Genomic DNA, 16,094 nt, shown 5'->3' on the forward strand with positions numbered 1-16,094 from the left:
CACAAGTACATGTCAGAAACCCATCAAAAAGGTTTCCTGGCGTTTACAACACTTTGGCAAACCATTGTCATGAAATGAAGAAGTACATCAGTGATATGTGCACAAAAGTTGATGTGAATGGGGCTAAAGCTAAATCTATCAGAAGGTTTTATCAGTTACAATGTGACTGTAGTAGAGCCAGGGAGAGCCAGGACACTGAATATTAAGGCTCTTTAAAGAAAAAAAGGCTCCCTAGAGCCTGGATTTTTCTTCCTTTAAAAGTTGTTTTGCTTGTGCCCATAACCCAATAAGCCAGTTTAAATGATAATTCAACCTCCACATAGCCATGCCACTGGTGATACATAACTAGCCTCATGTGGCTGCTCATGAATCACGCCAACTTCTGGTCTTTAGAAGGGACATTACTAGTGTTGAGCGTGAATATTCGAAATGCAAATTTTACCACAAATATTTTGTGGATATTTAGAATATAGTGATATATATTTGTAATGACGAATACAAATTTTTGTTGTGCAAATATTAGTGCAGATTTTTATGCGAATATCGGCACTTCCTGACTGGAAACTGATCCCTCCCTTCTTTTAGGTGAGATATAATTGCATATGTATATATATATACATATATATATATACATATATATATATATATATATATATATATATATATATATATTTATTTATATAAGCTTTCTTTCCGTTTCATCTTTTTTATATCATCATTTTTTATTTTTTATAGAAAAAGGATTGTTGTTTTTACCTACATACTTTTGTTTTAAAAACTATCTTTTTTATTTTTGTCTTCTCTAGGGGACTTCTATGCTTATTTTCAGTTGTGAGTACGAATGCATCAGCATGCCAAAGTTTTCCAACATATTATTAGTAAAATCCTGACCTATTGCACCATGTCTAAAGTAAGGCCTAAAAAGGATTTACTGCTAGCAACCCTAGGCCTCTTTATTAGGCTCCTGCCTGAAATTGTCGAGGGTAATCCCTTCCTTTTGTTTCTATAGTATTTGATGGGCTATTTATTAAGACAAAGGGTCAGGAACTCAGATCTCTTGGCACTCATACCTATCCTCCCATTGGCATGGGCACTGTTGTGTTAAAAAACGTATGGTACAGTGAGTTACCGCACTGCTGCCTGTGTTATGCATTTACATTGTCGTGTGTTAAGGAGTTAAAGGCTTCCCTTATAACCTAAGTGCATGTGGCAAACTTAATACATTTATACATTAAACTAAACTAATGCTAAAAGTAACATGTTAGGTGTTAAATGGCCGATTGCTTTATGTTTTATGTCTGCTTGCCAAGTAAAGCTGCACTTTTAACTGTAGTAAGAATAATTTTGCACACTACCGGATCTCGTATGTTCTTTTATGTCAGTAACATGAGACTCTCAGGTTGCACTAATAAATCAGCTTTGTTATAACAGCTGCCGTGAAAAGTTTACCGGCAATGCACTAGGGCACCATATATATAAATGCATTATGTGTTATTGCAAACATTCCTGGCTCTTGCATTATGTATAATGGGCACAATAACCAGAGCAGGAGCCATATATTTTATTTTATTTTTATTGTAGTCGGAAATAAGTAAAGGAAGAAAATATTATAAATATTCTTACAGTTGTGGTCCCTAAATCAGAGGGTTTTGCCAAGTGTCTGACACGGCAGCTGACTTAAAGCAGCTTAACTTTGAGCAGTAATTCTAATACACATATGTATGGAAAGCTCTGAAGAAGTATTCTTCTTACTATTTTTTTTTTTTATTTAAATACTTTTTATTGAAAATTTTCAATGAACAATACAGTATGGTCAGTCAGTTACATAAGCCTCAAAAGAGGCGATATTCAAAAAATTTTAAGACGTAGACCGCCATTGGCGCTCGTGACTTATACTTGAATCCAAAACAGTGTCAAACATCAAAGAACAATAAAACAAGTGCCAAATAGTGACTAGCATGTTAACAACGCCCGTAAGGCAGGATTGACCAACTAGATTTGTGTCTTCTTCAGGATTAAGTAAGTAACATGTATCGTGATGCCTCATCCAGCAAATAACCTGTGTTTACAAGTGTTTGCTAGGTTCCTAGCTAAAGGGTGAATGCGTGGTAAGGAAGAATGAGGTGACAGTCTGTATGTGGTTTACTTCCGTTTATATGTCTATGCAGTGTTCCGAAGCTGCCCAACATTCCCAACGCCTCTGAAATGGTATACATCGACCCGCTCCTCTGGCTATGATCTTTTCGTATGAGTATGTAGTGTTGATTTTGGCTATTAATTGTGCAATGGTAGGTACGTTTGTGGATTTCCAGTTGCTAACTAGAGTTATTTTGGCTAGAATGCAGATAATACAATAGAGGTCTCTCAAGGGACGTGGGAGTGTTTGTAAGCGTAAAAAGAGAAGTACAGATTCTTGCGTCCACGGGGGGGCGATTCCCAATATCTCTTTCAATAATTCTTTGCAAGAGGACCAAAAAGGGGCAATAATGTGACACTCCCATAAAATATGTGAGAGGGAGCCTCTCAACCCACATCCCCTCCAACATAGGTGTGAAACCCCAGGGTACATCAGAGACAATCTGTCTGGTGTATAGTACCACCTTAAAGTGGTTTTAATTGCCGACTCTAAGTGTGTGGAGCACTGAAAGGCGGCAAGTGCTGATTTAAGAGCGTGTTGCCATTCCTCCGTGGAGAAAGTTTCCCGCATGTCTCTTTCCCACCGTTTCATCGGGTATGATTTAGTAAATTGGTGTGAGTGCATTAGACCATGGTACCAAAGTTTCAGTCCTTTGCATGAAGGAGACATCAACTGTTTGATCGCTCCGTAATTCCTAGGAGTCGTAGTTATTTGTAAGCTAGTAATAAAGTGGCGTATCTGCAAGTATTTGTAAAAATCAGTGTTGGGTAAATGAAAGGCGGTAGATAGTTGGTGGAATGTTTGAAGAGTATGATCTGTGTGCATATCTCTCAGTGAGGTGATGCCCTGAGAAATCCAACGTCTCACATCCAGTCCAGGGATGGAAATCTGCAGGAGAGACAGTGGAATGTCCTCCCTCAAGGCATGACCTGAGGAACTCGTGATTGTAATATAACTAACCCAAGCTTCATAGGAGGCCTGAATCAATGGGTTAACAATATTTGGGGTAGGAATCTGCCAAAATGGGACGAACAGGAGGTCTTTAACCTGTAAGGATGTCACAGAAGAATTTTCAATTTCTACCCAGGGGGGTACATCAGAGCTGCTCCACCAACGCCTTAGCATGGAAACCAGGGTGGCAATGTAGTAATAATGCAGGTTAGGTGAGCCTAGGCCTCCGTTGGGTTTAGTTCTCGTGAGTATAGATGCGGAGAGCCTAGGGTGACCTCCAGCCCATATAAAAGACGTTAAAAGAGAATTAGCTTTAGAAAAAAAGGTGGAAGGAAGGGAGATGGGAAGGGTACGGAATAAATATAGGAACTTGGGCAGTAAGAACATCTTGAAGGACGCTATCCTCCCCACCCACGATATGTCAAAATTAGACATCCTGTCTACCTCTTTGGTCAACTCTACCAGTAGTGGTTCATAGTTAGCAGCATACAATGATTTGTGTGGGAAGGTGAGTTTAATACCTAGGTATTGCAAATGGTCAGGTCTCCAGTCAAACGGGTAATTTTGTTTCAGATGTTTTAAAGTACCTGGGGGCAAGTTAATCGGGAGGGCCTGAGTTTTGGTTTCATTAAGCTGATAATAAGAAAGGGAGCCAAACTCTTTGATACTGTCCATCACCGCCGGCAATGAGACAAGAGGTTCAGTAAGGGTCAAGATCACGTCATCCGCATAAAGCGTAATAATATGTGGCCCACCGGTCGTATTAATTCCGGTGATAGCAGGGTTTGAGCGAATCGCCTGTGCTAGCGGTTCCATGGACAGTATGTAGAGCAGAGGGGACAGGGGGCATCCCTGTCTGGAACCATTTGAGACCGGAAATGAGTCAGACAAGGAATCATTAGCAAAAACTCGGGCAGAAGGGGTGGAATATAACGCGGAAAGAGCCCCAACTATAGGTCCAGTAAAACCCATGTTATCCAGGACAGAGAATGCATAAGACCATCGAAGGCGGTCAAAGGCCTTCTCGGCATCGAGTGCCACCAGCAAAGCGGGCAGGCCACGACGCTCCAAGTGTGACATGAGGTTCAACAGACGTCTGGTGTTGTCCGAAGCCTGGCGCCCGGTAACAAAACCAGCTTGATCTAAGTTGATAAGTGATGGTAATACCAGGGAAAGGCGGGTAGCAATTATTTTGGCGAATATCTTAACATCTTGGTTAAAGAGAGAGATTGGGCGGAAGTTTTTGGGCGTATCGGGGGGTTTTCCCGGTTTTGGCAGTGTGATAATAGTGGCTTGAAGGTTCTCTGCGGGGAGTGAGCTACTATCTATGGCCCTCTGGCAAAATTTCAAAAGGTAAGGGGCCAGTAAATCTTTAAACTTTTTATAATAGGAGTTTACAAACCCGTCGGGACCTGGGGCTTTATCAGAGGGGAGAGAGGTGATGGTGTCTAGTACTTCGGAGAGAGTTAGAGGGCTGTTAAGTTGTTCGAGTTGTTGTGGTGTCAATGATGGGAGTTGTAGCCTGTTAAGATATCTTTGAGTGGCGGTGGATAAGTCTGGTGGGGTAGGGATTGAGGTATGTAGATTGTATAAGTGTTCGTAAAACGTTTTAAATCCGTTCGCAATGTCTCGAGGGGTGTAAAGCTTCTCATTTGAGATGGGGTGGAGTAGGTAGGGGATTCTAGATTTAATCCGACGTTGTTTTAAACGATTAGCCATCAGTTTGCCCGCTTTGTTGTTTTGGGAATAATAAGTCGCTTGTAGTTTGCGATGAGATTTTTCATACGCCGATAGTAACAAACATCGTAAATCTCTACGGTGTTTTGTCACCTCTTCCGCATGATGGGTAGTTGGGGTTGTTTGGTTAATTTCCTCAGCCTTTTTTAGTTTAGCCAATGCGTCTGTCACTCGTTCTAAGTGTTGTTTTTTCAGGAGGGCACCGTATTTGATACAGCAGCCTCTGATCACTGCCTTGTGGCAGTTCCAAAGTAAGACATGGTCGTCCGTGGAAACCTTGTTGAGGGTAAAGTATTCTGATATGTCTGTTGCTAGTTGAGTGGCGTACGTCGGGTTTGACCATATAAATGGGTTGCTTCGCCACGAGTAAGAAGGGGGGGAAGAAATAGTGTCAGTCAGTTGGAGTGATGTAGCGGCGTGGTCCGACCACTTGATAGTGTCAATACTAGAAGACACAGCGTGGGGCAGTATGGTCCTGTCAACTATAAACATATCTATCCTAGAGTAGGTGTTATGAACACCGGAGAGAAAAGTGTACGCCCTCTCTGTAGTGTGGTGAATCCTCCAAACGTCGTACATTTCATGTTCCCATAGGAAAGTAGCGAGGGAGGGAGAATGTAAGCGAGAGAGTGAAGTAGAGTCTATGGAGGGGTCAGCTGTAATGTTAAAGTCCCCACATATGAGTAGTGAACCCCAAATGTTTTTTCGGGCCCGTCTGAGTAGGCGGCCAATGAAGCGGAGTTGGCCCACATTAGGCGCGTACACAGAGAGGATTGTTAGTTGCTTGGCGTTGATGGAGCAGCGTAAGATTACGTACCGGCCCTGCGGATCAGCGGTGACATCCTTCAATGCAAAGGAGACAGTGTTTTTGATTGCGATCATAACTCCTCTGGATTTCGAGCTATAATGAGAGTGGAAAATATGTTGGTAAGCCGGGTGTTTCATTCTGAATGCATCTTTAGCCAGTAAATGCGTCTCTTGGGCGCATAAAACATCACAGCCCAGTTGTTGGGCCTCCTTCCAAAGGTATGATCGTTTATGGGGTGCGTTTAAACCATTCACATTTATGCTAGAAATGTTAATCACTATGACTTACTAAGTAACATATTGCCATGCATGATATGGTGGATAGGGAAATGAATATAGGGGACAGAGCGCATCTCCCAGCCAGCATGCGTCCGTCTATTGCAAATGGACAAAGCATCAAATATAATAATAGAAGGCAACGTCACTACATTGGCAACAACAAAACACGTAAAGAAGAAAAACATGGTGAATACATCACAAAACACAGAGAAAGGAAAACACACAGGGTGTGAGGTCACCCTTAACCTTGTGGGGTGAAAGTCCATTCCGAAGCCAAAGGCACATGGCCACTGCATCGGAGCCCGAACTGTCCAGGATATAAGAATCTGCCGTGGAGATTTTCAGGTAGGAGACCATGGTTTGTCCACATGAGCTTGTTTGGTGCGGTGCACCACATTGAGATCCCAGGAGTGGAGTAAAGCTGTTCCCTCTTCTATTGAACGTATGACATGGAGAGAATTGTCACGTCTGATTAGGAGGCGCACCGGGAATCCCCAGCGGTAGGGAATGTTAGCTGAGCGGAGAGCTGTAGTAACTGGTGCCAGTGCTCGTCGTGCTTGGAGAGTGGGGGCGGATAAATCCGCGTAGACAGAAACATGATGAAATGGTGCAGGAAGTCCATTGTTGCGCCTGGTGAACTCCAGGAGTCGTTCTTTGATCCCAAAAAAATGAATACGTGCTAGTACATCCCGTGGAACAGAGTCCTCCAAGTGCTTGGGTCGAGGAATGCGGTGCGCTCTGTCAACCTCCAGATCTATGGGGGTAGATGTAGGAAGAACTGCTTTCAGTAGAGATCGTACGTAATCTGGGATCTCTGCAGGAGACACCGTTTCTGGGATACCGCGCAATTTTATGTTGTTGCGGCGGCTCCTGTCTTCCAGATCCGCTACCTTGGATTTAAGAGCGGCGATTTCATCTTCCATATTGTTTTGAGAATCTATTAAAGAGTTGTGAGACTCTGCAAATTCCCCAAACTTTGTTTCTAGGTGATCCACTCTGTTACCCAGGTCAGTGATTTCAGACTGTAAAGGGTTAACCACTCTTTGGACATCCTGGAGGAAGGTGGTTGTCACGATGCCGGCTGGCAGGAGGTGGATCCTCTGTGCCAGAGAGGGATAGCGAGGGCCGTGCTAGTGGACCGGTTCTAAGACACTACTGGTTTTCACCAGAGCCCGCCGCAAAGCGGGATGGTCTTGCTGCGGCGGTAGTGACCAGGTCGTATCCACTAGCAACGGCTCACCTCTCTGGCTGCTGAAGATGCTGAAGATAGGCGAGGTACAAGGGAGTAGGCAGAAGCAAGGTCGGACGTAGCAGAAGGTCGAGGCAGGCAGCAAGGATCGTAGTCAGGGGCAACGGCAGGAGGTCAGGAACACGGCTAGGAACAGACAAGGGAACGCTTTCACTAGGCACTAAGGCAACAAGATCCGGCAAGGGAGTGCAGGGGAAGTGAGGTAATATAGGGAAGTACACAGGTGATCACACTAATTGGTAATTGGGAAGATTGGGCCAGGCACCAACATTGGTGCACTGGCCCTTTAAATTGCAGAGACCCGGCGCGCGCGCGCCCTAGGGAGCGGGGCCGCGCGCGCCGGGACAGGACCGACGGAGAGCGAGTCAGGTACGGGGACCGGGGTGCGCATCGCGAGCGGGCGCCACCCGCATCGCGAATCGCATCCCGGCAGGAGGCGGGACCGCAGCGCACCCGGTCAGTGGATCTGACCGGGGCGCTGCAGCAACGGGGATGAGGCGAGCGCTCCGGGGAGGAATGGGGACCCGGAGCGCTCGGCGTAACAGTACCCCCCCCCTTGGGTCTCCCCCTCTTCTTGGGGCCAAAGAACCTGAGGAAAAAAAAGTCAATTTTTCCGTGATGAGGTCCGATGCACATTAGGAGGGGTTCTGTGCGGAAACGCATGAGACAGTCCAATCTTTTATTGTTAATACAATAGATGTAGAGGGGTCTGGCGAGACTGGTCACAGGGACGTAGAACCTGTTGATAAGAGAGGCCAAAAAAAATTTTCCTGCAGATCCGGAATCCAAGGAGACCATAGTAGAGAAGGAGAAGGTAGAGGCAAATATCCGCACAGGCACAGTAAGGCGTGGAGAAGCAGAGTTGACATCAAGAACTGTGTCACCTTTGTGCGGAGTCAGCGTACGTCTTTCCAGGCGGGGAGGACGGATAGGACAATCCTTCAGGAAGTGTTCGGTACCGGCATAGTACAGGCAAAGATTCTCCATGCGGCGTCGTGTCCTCTCTTGAGGTGTCAAGCGAGACCGGTCAACTTGCATAGCCTCCGCGGCGGGAAGCACAGGAACGGATTGCAGAGGACCAGAGGAGAGAGGAGCCGGGGAGAAAAAACGCTTCGTGCGAACAAAGTCCATATCCAGGCGGAGCTCCAGACGCCATCCGGAAGAACGCATGTCAATGCGAGTGGCAAGATGAATGAGTTCATGTAGGTCAGCAGGAGTCTCTCGTGCGGCCAGAACATCTTTAATGTTGCTGGATAGGCCTTTTTTAAAGGTCGCGCAGAGAACCTCACTATTCCAGGACAACTCGTAAGCAAGAGCACGGAACTGAATGGCGTACTCGCCAATGGAAGAAACACCCTGTTCCAGGTTCAGCAGGGCAATCTCGGCAGAAGAAGCTCGGGCAGGCTCCTCGAAGACACCACGGACCTCAGCGAAGAAGGACTGGACTGTGGCTGTGGCAGAATCATTGCGGTCCCCATCAAACTTGTCCGGCAGGGACAAGCAGGGGTTAGGAACGGCCGGTTGCTGCGGAGGAGTTGCAGGAGCCGGCGGAGGAGATGGTTGTTGCAGCTGTAGCTGTGACTGAAGTTGCTGTATCTGCGGCAGCAGCTGCTGTAACTGTGACTGAAGACGCTGTGTCTCGGAGATCAAGTATGCCAGCTGTTGATCTCGTTGGGCGATCTTTACGCCAAATTTGTCCGGCAGGGACAAGCAGGGGTTAGGAACGGCCGGTTGCTGCGGAGGAGTTGCAGGAGCCGGCGGCGGAGAAGGTAGTTGCAGCTGTAGCTGTTGCTGTATCTGCGGCTGCAGCTGCTGTATCTGTGACTGAATACGCAGTGCCTCGGAGGTCAAGTATGCCAGCTGTTGATCTCGTTGCGCTATCTGTTGCGACTGCTGGGCGATCTGACGAGCTTGCTGGGCGACCAGCGTAGGGAGGTCAGCGACAACTGGCAGAGGAACTTCAGCGGGATCCATGGCCGGATCTACTGTCACGATGCCGGCTGGCAGGAGGTGGATCCTCTGTGCCAGAGAGGGATAGCGAGGGCCGTGCTAGTGGACCGGTTCTAAGACACTACTGGTTTTCACCAGAGCCCGCCGCAAAGCGGGATGGTCTTGCTGCGGCGGTAGTGACCAGGTCGTATCCACTAGCAACGGCTCACCTCTCTGGCTGCTGAAGATGCTGAAGATAGGCGAGGTACAAGGGAGTAGGCAGAAGCAAGGTCGGACGTAGCAGAAGGTCGAGGCAGGCAGCAAGGATCGTAGTCAGGGGCAACGGCAGGAGGTCAGGAACACGGCTAGGAAAAGACAAGGGAACGCTTTCACTAGGCACTAAGGCAACAAGATCCGGCAAGGGAGTGCAGGGGAAGTGAGGTAATATAGGGAAGTACACAGGTGATCACACTAATTGGTAATTGGGAAGATTGGGCCAGGCACCAACATTGGTGCACTGGCCCTTTAAATTGCAGAGACCCGGCGCGCGCGCGCCCTAGGGAGCGGGGCCGCGCGCGCCGGGACAGGACCGACGGAGAGCGAGTCAGGTACGGGGACCGGGGTGCGCATCGCGAGCGGGCGCCACCCGCATCGCGAATCGCATCCCGGCAGGAGGCGGGACCGCAGCGCACCCGGTCAGTGGATCTGACCGGGGCGCTGCAGCAACGGGGATGAGGCGAGCGCTCCGGGGAGGAATGGGGACCCGGAGCGCTCGGCGTAACAGTGGTTCTCAACAGTAACAGCATGTCTTTCATAGTCACATCTGTGAGTTGCTGGCCAGTGACTAGGAGATCAGCTAGGGGATCTGCCTGGATATCTTGATTCAGGGTGTTGCTGTCCTTATTGTTGTCTTTAGTAGGTGTATAAGCAGGGTCTGTAAATGGCCGACCTGAAGGAGCTTTGGGTGAAGGGACCGCCCCCCTTGTCGTTTCTTCTAGCACTGTGTCAGCACAATGGTGGTCTGGGCCCTCAGCTTCCTCAGCTGCCCAGGACCGGGGAGAAGCGGTCTTACCCGTGTTGCCGACGTCCTCAGCAGCCGCCGAGATGGATCTGAGCTCCGGGTCAGAGGAGGACCTGTGGCTCCGTGCAGGTGGTGGTGTGTTGCGGAGCTGCGGCCGTTGATTGAGTGCGGCTAAGGATCCCGGAGAGCGGGTAGGTGGGGAAGGCGGACAAGCGCCATCTTGAGAACGGGAGGCGCGCGGCACAAAGCTGAATTTTTTCAGCGCCCCGTCCCGTCCAGGCTTGCGGCGTCTCACCGGCATCGTCTTGGGTGCTTTAGGGCTCAGTGGATGATCGCAGTTCACGGCAGAACGCTGGTTATTAGTTGCTTTAGCAGGGCAGTGAGCGGAGCTCCTTTAGCCTGCGACCATCCGCCTCGGCAGCCAGACCACGCCCCCTTCTTCTTACTATTAAAATTTCTTGTGGATATACCCATTAACAAACAACCATAACAAAAGTAAGTAAAGTACATACCATTCACTCACTTATTGTACATGACAAGTACCTTGTCTTTCTCATGACCACCTTCAGACACTACTAGCGAGTAACCCAATAACTATTTGTAGTCATGGCCGGTTTTAGACTTAATGTGGCCCTGGAAAAAATTAAAAGTGGGGCCCCAAAAGCCAGTCACAAGTCAGTCACATTTAGTTACCGTATTTAACGGCGTATAACACACACATTTTAGGCTAAAATTTTTAGCCTAAAGTCTATGTGCGTGTTATACGCCGATACACCCCCAGGAAAGGCAGAGGGAGAGAGGCCGTCGCTGCCCGCTTCTCTCCCCCTGCCTTTCCTGGGGTCTAGAGCCCTGCTGCCGGCCCTTCTCTACCCCTGGCTATCGGCGCCGCTGCCCGTTCTGTCCCCCTGACTATCGGTGCCGGCGCCCCATTGCCGGCGCCGATAGCCAGGGGGAGAGAAGCGGCGCCGACAGCCAGGGGGAGAGAAGGGGCAGCGGCACCCATTGCCGGCGCCGCTGCCCCGTTGCCTCCCCCCATCCCCGGTGGCATAATTACCTGTTGCCGGGGTCGGGTCCACGCTGCTGCAGGCCTCCAGCGTGCGTCCCCGGCGTCGTTGCTATGCGCTGCACGGCGCATGACATCAGTGCGCCGCGCCGGAGGCCTGCAGCAGCGCGGACCCGACCCCGGCAAAAGGTAATTATGCCACCGGGGATGGGGGGAGGCAATGGGGCAGAGGCGCCGGCAATGGGTGCCGCTGCCACTTCTCTCCCCCTGGCTGTCGGCGCCAATTCTCTCCCCCTGGCTATCAGCGCCGGCAATGGGGCGCCGGCACCGATAGTCAGGGGGACAGAACGGGCAGCGGCGCCGATAGCCAGGGGGAGAGAAGGGCCGGCAGCAGGGCTCTAGACGCCAGGAAAGGCAGGGGGAGAGAAGCGGGCAGCGACGGCCTCTCTCCCACTGCCTTTCCTGGGGGTGTATCGGGGTATACACGCGCACACACGCACCCTCATTTTACCATGGATATTTGGGTAAAAAACTTTTTTTACCCAAATATCCTTGGTAAAATGAGGGTGCGTGTTATAGGCCGGTGCGTGGTATACCCCGATAAATACGGTAATTCAGGATGTAGCATGCCAAGAGTATTGCAGGTTTATTAACCTCTTAAAGGGGTACTCCGCTGCTCAGCTGCTGAAAAGTGCACTGCGTCAAAACGGGAGCCGCTAAAAACTACAAAATGGCGGGGGTTTAAAAAAAATTCCCACAAATATTTTTTGGGGGGTTTTGTCATAGATTTTGTGGGGAAATTACTGCTGTCATTACAAATTTAAATTGGTGGCGCATAAATCAAGCCCTTGTATGGGTTTGTCGGTTGAAAACTGAAAGCATTATGGTTTTTAGAGGGAGGAAAAAACAAAAGTGCAAAAATGGAAAAACGCTGAGTCCTGAAAGGGTTAAAAGACCAGGAGCACAAGCCATAAAGCGTATGTCCCTGTAGACACACAATATTTGCTAGACACACACAATACCGCTATATTGTTTTTAACCCCTTAAGGACCTAGCCAATTTTCACTGCAGGACCCGGACAATTTTTTGCACATCTGACCACTGTCACTTTAAGCATTAATAACTCTGGGAGGCTTTTACTTTTCATTCTGATTCCAAGATTGTTTTTTCGTGACATATTCTACTTTGTGGTAGTGGTACAATTTTGTCGATACTTGCATCATTTCTTGGTGAAAAATTCCAAAATCTGATGAAAAAATGTAAAATTTCGCTTATTTTTTTTTTTTTTACTTTGAAGCTCTCTGCTTATAAGGAAAATGGATATTCCAAATAAATTATATATTGATTCACATATACAATATGTCTACTTTATGTTGGTATCATAAAGTTGACATGTTTTTACTTTTGGAAGACATCAGAGGGCATCGAAATATAGCAGCAATTTTCCAATTTAAAAAAAAAATTTAAAAATCTAAATTTTTCAGGGACCAGTTCAGTTTTGAAGTGGATTTGAAGGGCCTTCTTATTAGAAATAACCAATAAATGAACACATTATAAAAACTGCACCCCTCAAAGTATTCAAAATTACATTCAAAAGGTTTGTTAACCCTTTAGGTGTTTCACAGGAATAGCAGCAAATTGAAGGAGAAAATTCCAAACCTTCATTTTTTACACTGGCATGTTCTTGTAGACCCAGTTTTTGAATTTTTACAAGGGGTAAAAGGAGAGAAATCTTCCTAAAATGTGTAACCCAATTTCTCTTGAGTAAGGGAATACCTCATATGTGTATGTCAAGTGCTCTGTGGGTGCACCAGAGGGCTCAGAAGGGAAGGAGCGACAATGGGATTTTGGAGAGTGAGTTTTTCTGAAATGGTTTTAGGGGGGCATGCCACATTTAGGAAGCCCCTATGGTGCCATAACAGCAAAAAAAAAAAAAAAAACACATGGCATACTATTTTGGAAACTACACCACTCAAGGAACGTACCAAGGGGTATAGTGAGCCTTAACAACCCAAAGGTGTTTGACGACTTTTTTTTTCCACAAAAATGCTAGTTTTCCCCAAATTTTTAATTTTTACAAGCGGTAATAGGAGAAAATGCCCCCCCAAAATTTGTAATCCCATTTTGTCTGAGTATGGAAATACCCCATGTGTGGACGTCAAGTGCTCTGCCGGCGCACTACAATGCTCAGAAGAGGAGGAGCGCCATTGAGCTTGAGCTGCCAGAACAGTGGACCCCCTACATGTGACCCCATTTTGGAAACTACATCCCTCACAGAATTTCATAAGGGGGTGCAGTGAGTATTTACACCCCACTGGCGTTTGACAGATCTTTGGAACAGTGGGCTGTGCAAATTAAAAATAAAATTTTTCATTTACACGGACCACTGTTCCAAAAATCTGTCAGACACCTGTGGGGCGTAAATGCTCACTGCATCCCTTATAACATTACATGAGGGATGTAGTTTCCATTGTTCTGGCACTATGGGGGCTTTGTTAACACATGTGGCCTTCAATTTTGGACAAATTTACTCTTCAAAAGCCAAATGGCGCTCCTTCTCTTCTGCATTGTAGTGCGCCAGAAGAGCACTTTACATCCACATATGGGGTATGTTCTTACTCAGAAATACATGGGGTTACAAATTTTGGGGGGCTTTTTTTCCCTATTTTCCTTTGTGAAAATAAAAAAAACATTTGGGCAACACCAGAATTTGTGAAAACTTTTATTTTTATTTTCCCTTCCAACTTTAATGAAAATTCTTCAAACACCTGTGGGGTGTTACGGCTCACTATACCCCTTGTTACATTCGGGAAGGGGTGTAGTTTCCAAAATGGGGTCACATGTGGGTATTTAGTTTTTTGTGTTTATATCAGAACCGCTGTAAAATCAGCCACCCCTGTGCAAATCACCAATTTAGGCCTCAAATGTACATAGTGCGCTCTCACTCCTGAGCCTTATTGTGCCCCTGCAGAGCATTTTACGCCCACATATGGGGCAAGAAATTGCGTTACAAATTTTGGGGGTCTTTTTTTCCTTTTATTGCTTGTGAAAATAAAAAGTATGGGGCAACACCAGCATGTTAGTGTAACATTTTTTTATTTTTTAACACCAACAGGCTGGTGTAGCCCCCAACTTTTCCTTTTCATAAGGGGTAAAAGGAGAAAAAGCCCCCCAAAATTTGTAGTGCAATTTCTCCCGAGTACGGAAATACCCCATATGTGGCCCTAAACTGTTTCCTTGAAATACGACAGGGCTCCGAAGTGAGAGAGCGCCATGTGCATTTGAGGACTAAATTAGGGATTGCATAGGGGTGGACATAGGGGTATTCTACGCCAGTGATTCCCAAACAGGGTGCTTCCAGCTGTTCCTAAACTCACAGCATGCCTGGACAGTCAGTGGCTATCCGGAAATGCTGGGAGTTGTTGTTTTGCAACAGCTGGAGACTCCGTTTTGGAAACACTGCCATACAATAAATTTTTCATTTTTATTGGTGGGGGGGGGGGGGGGGGGGCAGTGTAAGGGGGTGTATGTGCAGTGTTTTACCCTTTATTATGTGTTAGTATAGTGTAGTGTTTTTAGGGTACATTCACACGGGCGGAGGTTTACAGTGAGTGTCCCGCTAGGATTTTGCTCTGCGGCAAAAAATTTGCCGCAGCTCAAACCTCAAGCCGGAAACTCACTGTAAACCCGCCCATGTGAATGTACGCTTTACATTCACATGGGCGGGGGGGGGGGGGGGGGCAAACCTCCAGCTGTTGCAAAACTACTACTCCCAGCATGTACTGACAGACAGTGCATGCTGGGAGTTGTACTTTTGCAACAGCTGGGGGCACACTGGTTGGAAAACCTTCAGTTAGGTTCTGTTACCTAAGTCAGTATTTTCCAACCAGTGTGCCTCCAGCTGTTGCAAAACTACAACTCCCAGCATGTACTGATCGCCGAAGGGCATGCTGGGAGATGTAGTTATGCAACAGCTGGAGGTACCCAACTGCAACTCTCAGCATGCCGAAACAGCTGTTTGCTGTTTGGGCATGCTGGGATTTGCAGTTTTGCAACATCTGGAGGGCTTCAGTTTAGAGACCACTGCACAGTGATCTCCAAACTGCAGCCCTCCAGCTGTTGAAAAACTACAAATCCCAGCATGCCCACACAGCAAACAGCTGTCCGGGCATGCTGGGAGTTGTAGTTTTGAAACATCTGGAGGGCTACAGTTTAGAGACCAGGAGGAGGAGGAGATGGGGTGTTAAATGAGCCTCTCACTGCCAGCACTATGCAAATGAACTCTGCATCGAGGCTCAATCCTGGATGCTGCTGGAAGCAGGGCCTCACTACTTCCCCCAGCTACAAACATTATAGCAGCCACAGGGGGCCCTCTGGAGGACGGGGGCCGTGGGCAATTGCCCAGTTTGCCATGCCCTAACGCCAGCCCTGTGTGCAGTTGCCTCCCAGTGGACTTTATGGTGACAGTGTCTACATCTCTACGGTTGTCTGCAGATATCTGTATGACATCTGTTGCTCAGCATGGGAAAAATTGACTGATGTGTAGGAATGCTTTTTAGGTCTGGAGAGGCTGGCTTGAAGACCCATGGGACCCTTGTCTGGTATTAAGAGTAAAGTGTTGTTTCTTTATCTTGACAGTTGTGAAAGCACTTGAAAAGCCAAAAGTCAAGAATAAAACATCAACATTTAAGGATAAACAAAGGTATCCATTTAATCTACCACACCCACACCTCAAAACTGAGTAATGATAGTAACTTATTACAGTGGCTATATCTAATATACTGTTTATTGAAATGGATACATATTAGAAAGTTCAACTTTGTTTTGTCTTATCTGGAACACATCAAGGCCTTCTTAAAGAGGAAGGTCTTCAGTTACTCAATCCCATCATAGGCCCATACAACAAGGACATTCTTATTTTGGGATAGGGGGCAGAGACATGTACATTGTTTTATGACATGTAAGTCAGTACCTAAAGGTG

The sequence above is a fragment of the Hyla sarda genome, chromosome 6, assembly GCF_029499605.1.
Source record: "Hyla sarda isolate aHylSar1 chromosome 6, aHylSar1.hap1, whole genome shotgun sequence".
Classification (NCBI taxonomy): Eukaryota; Metazoa; Chordata; class Amphibia; order Anura; family Hylidae; genus Hyla; species Hyla sarda.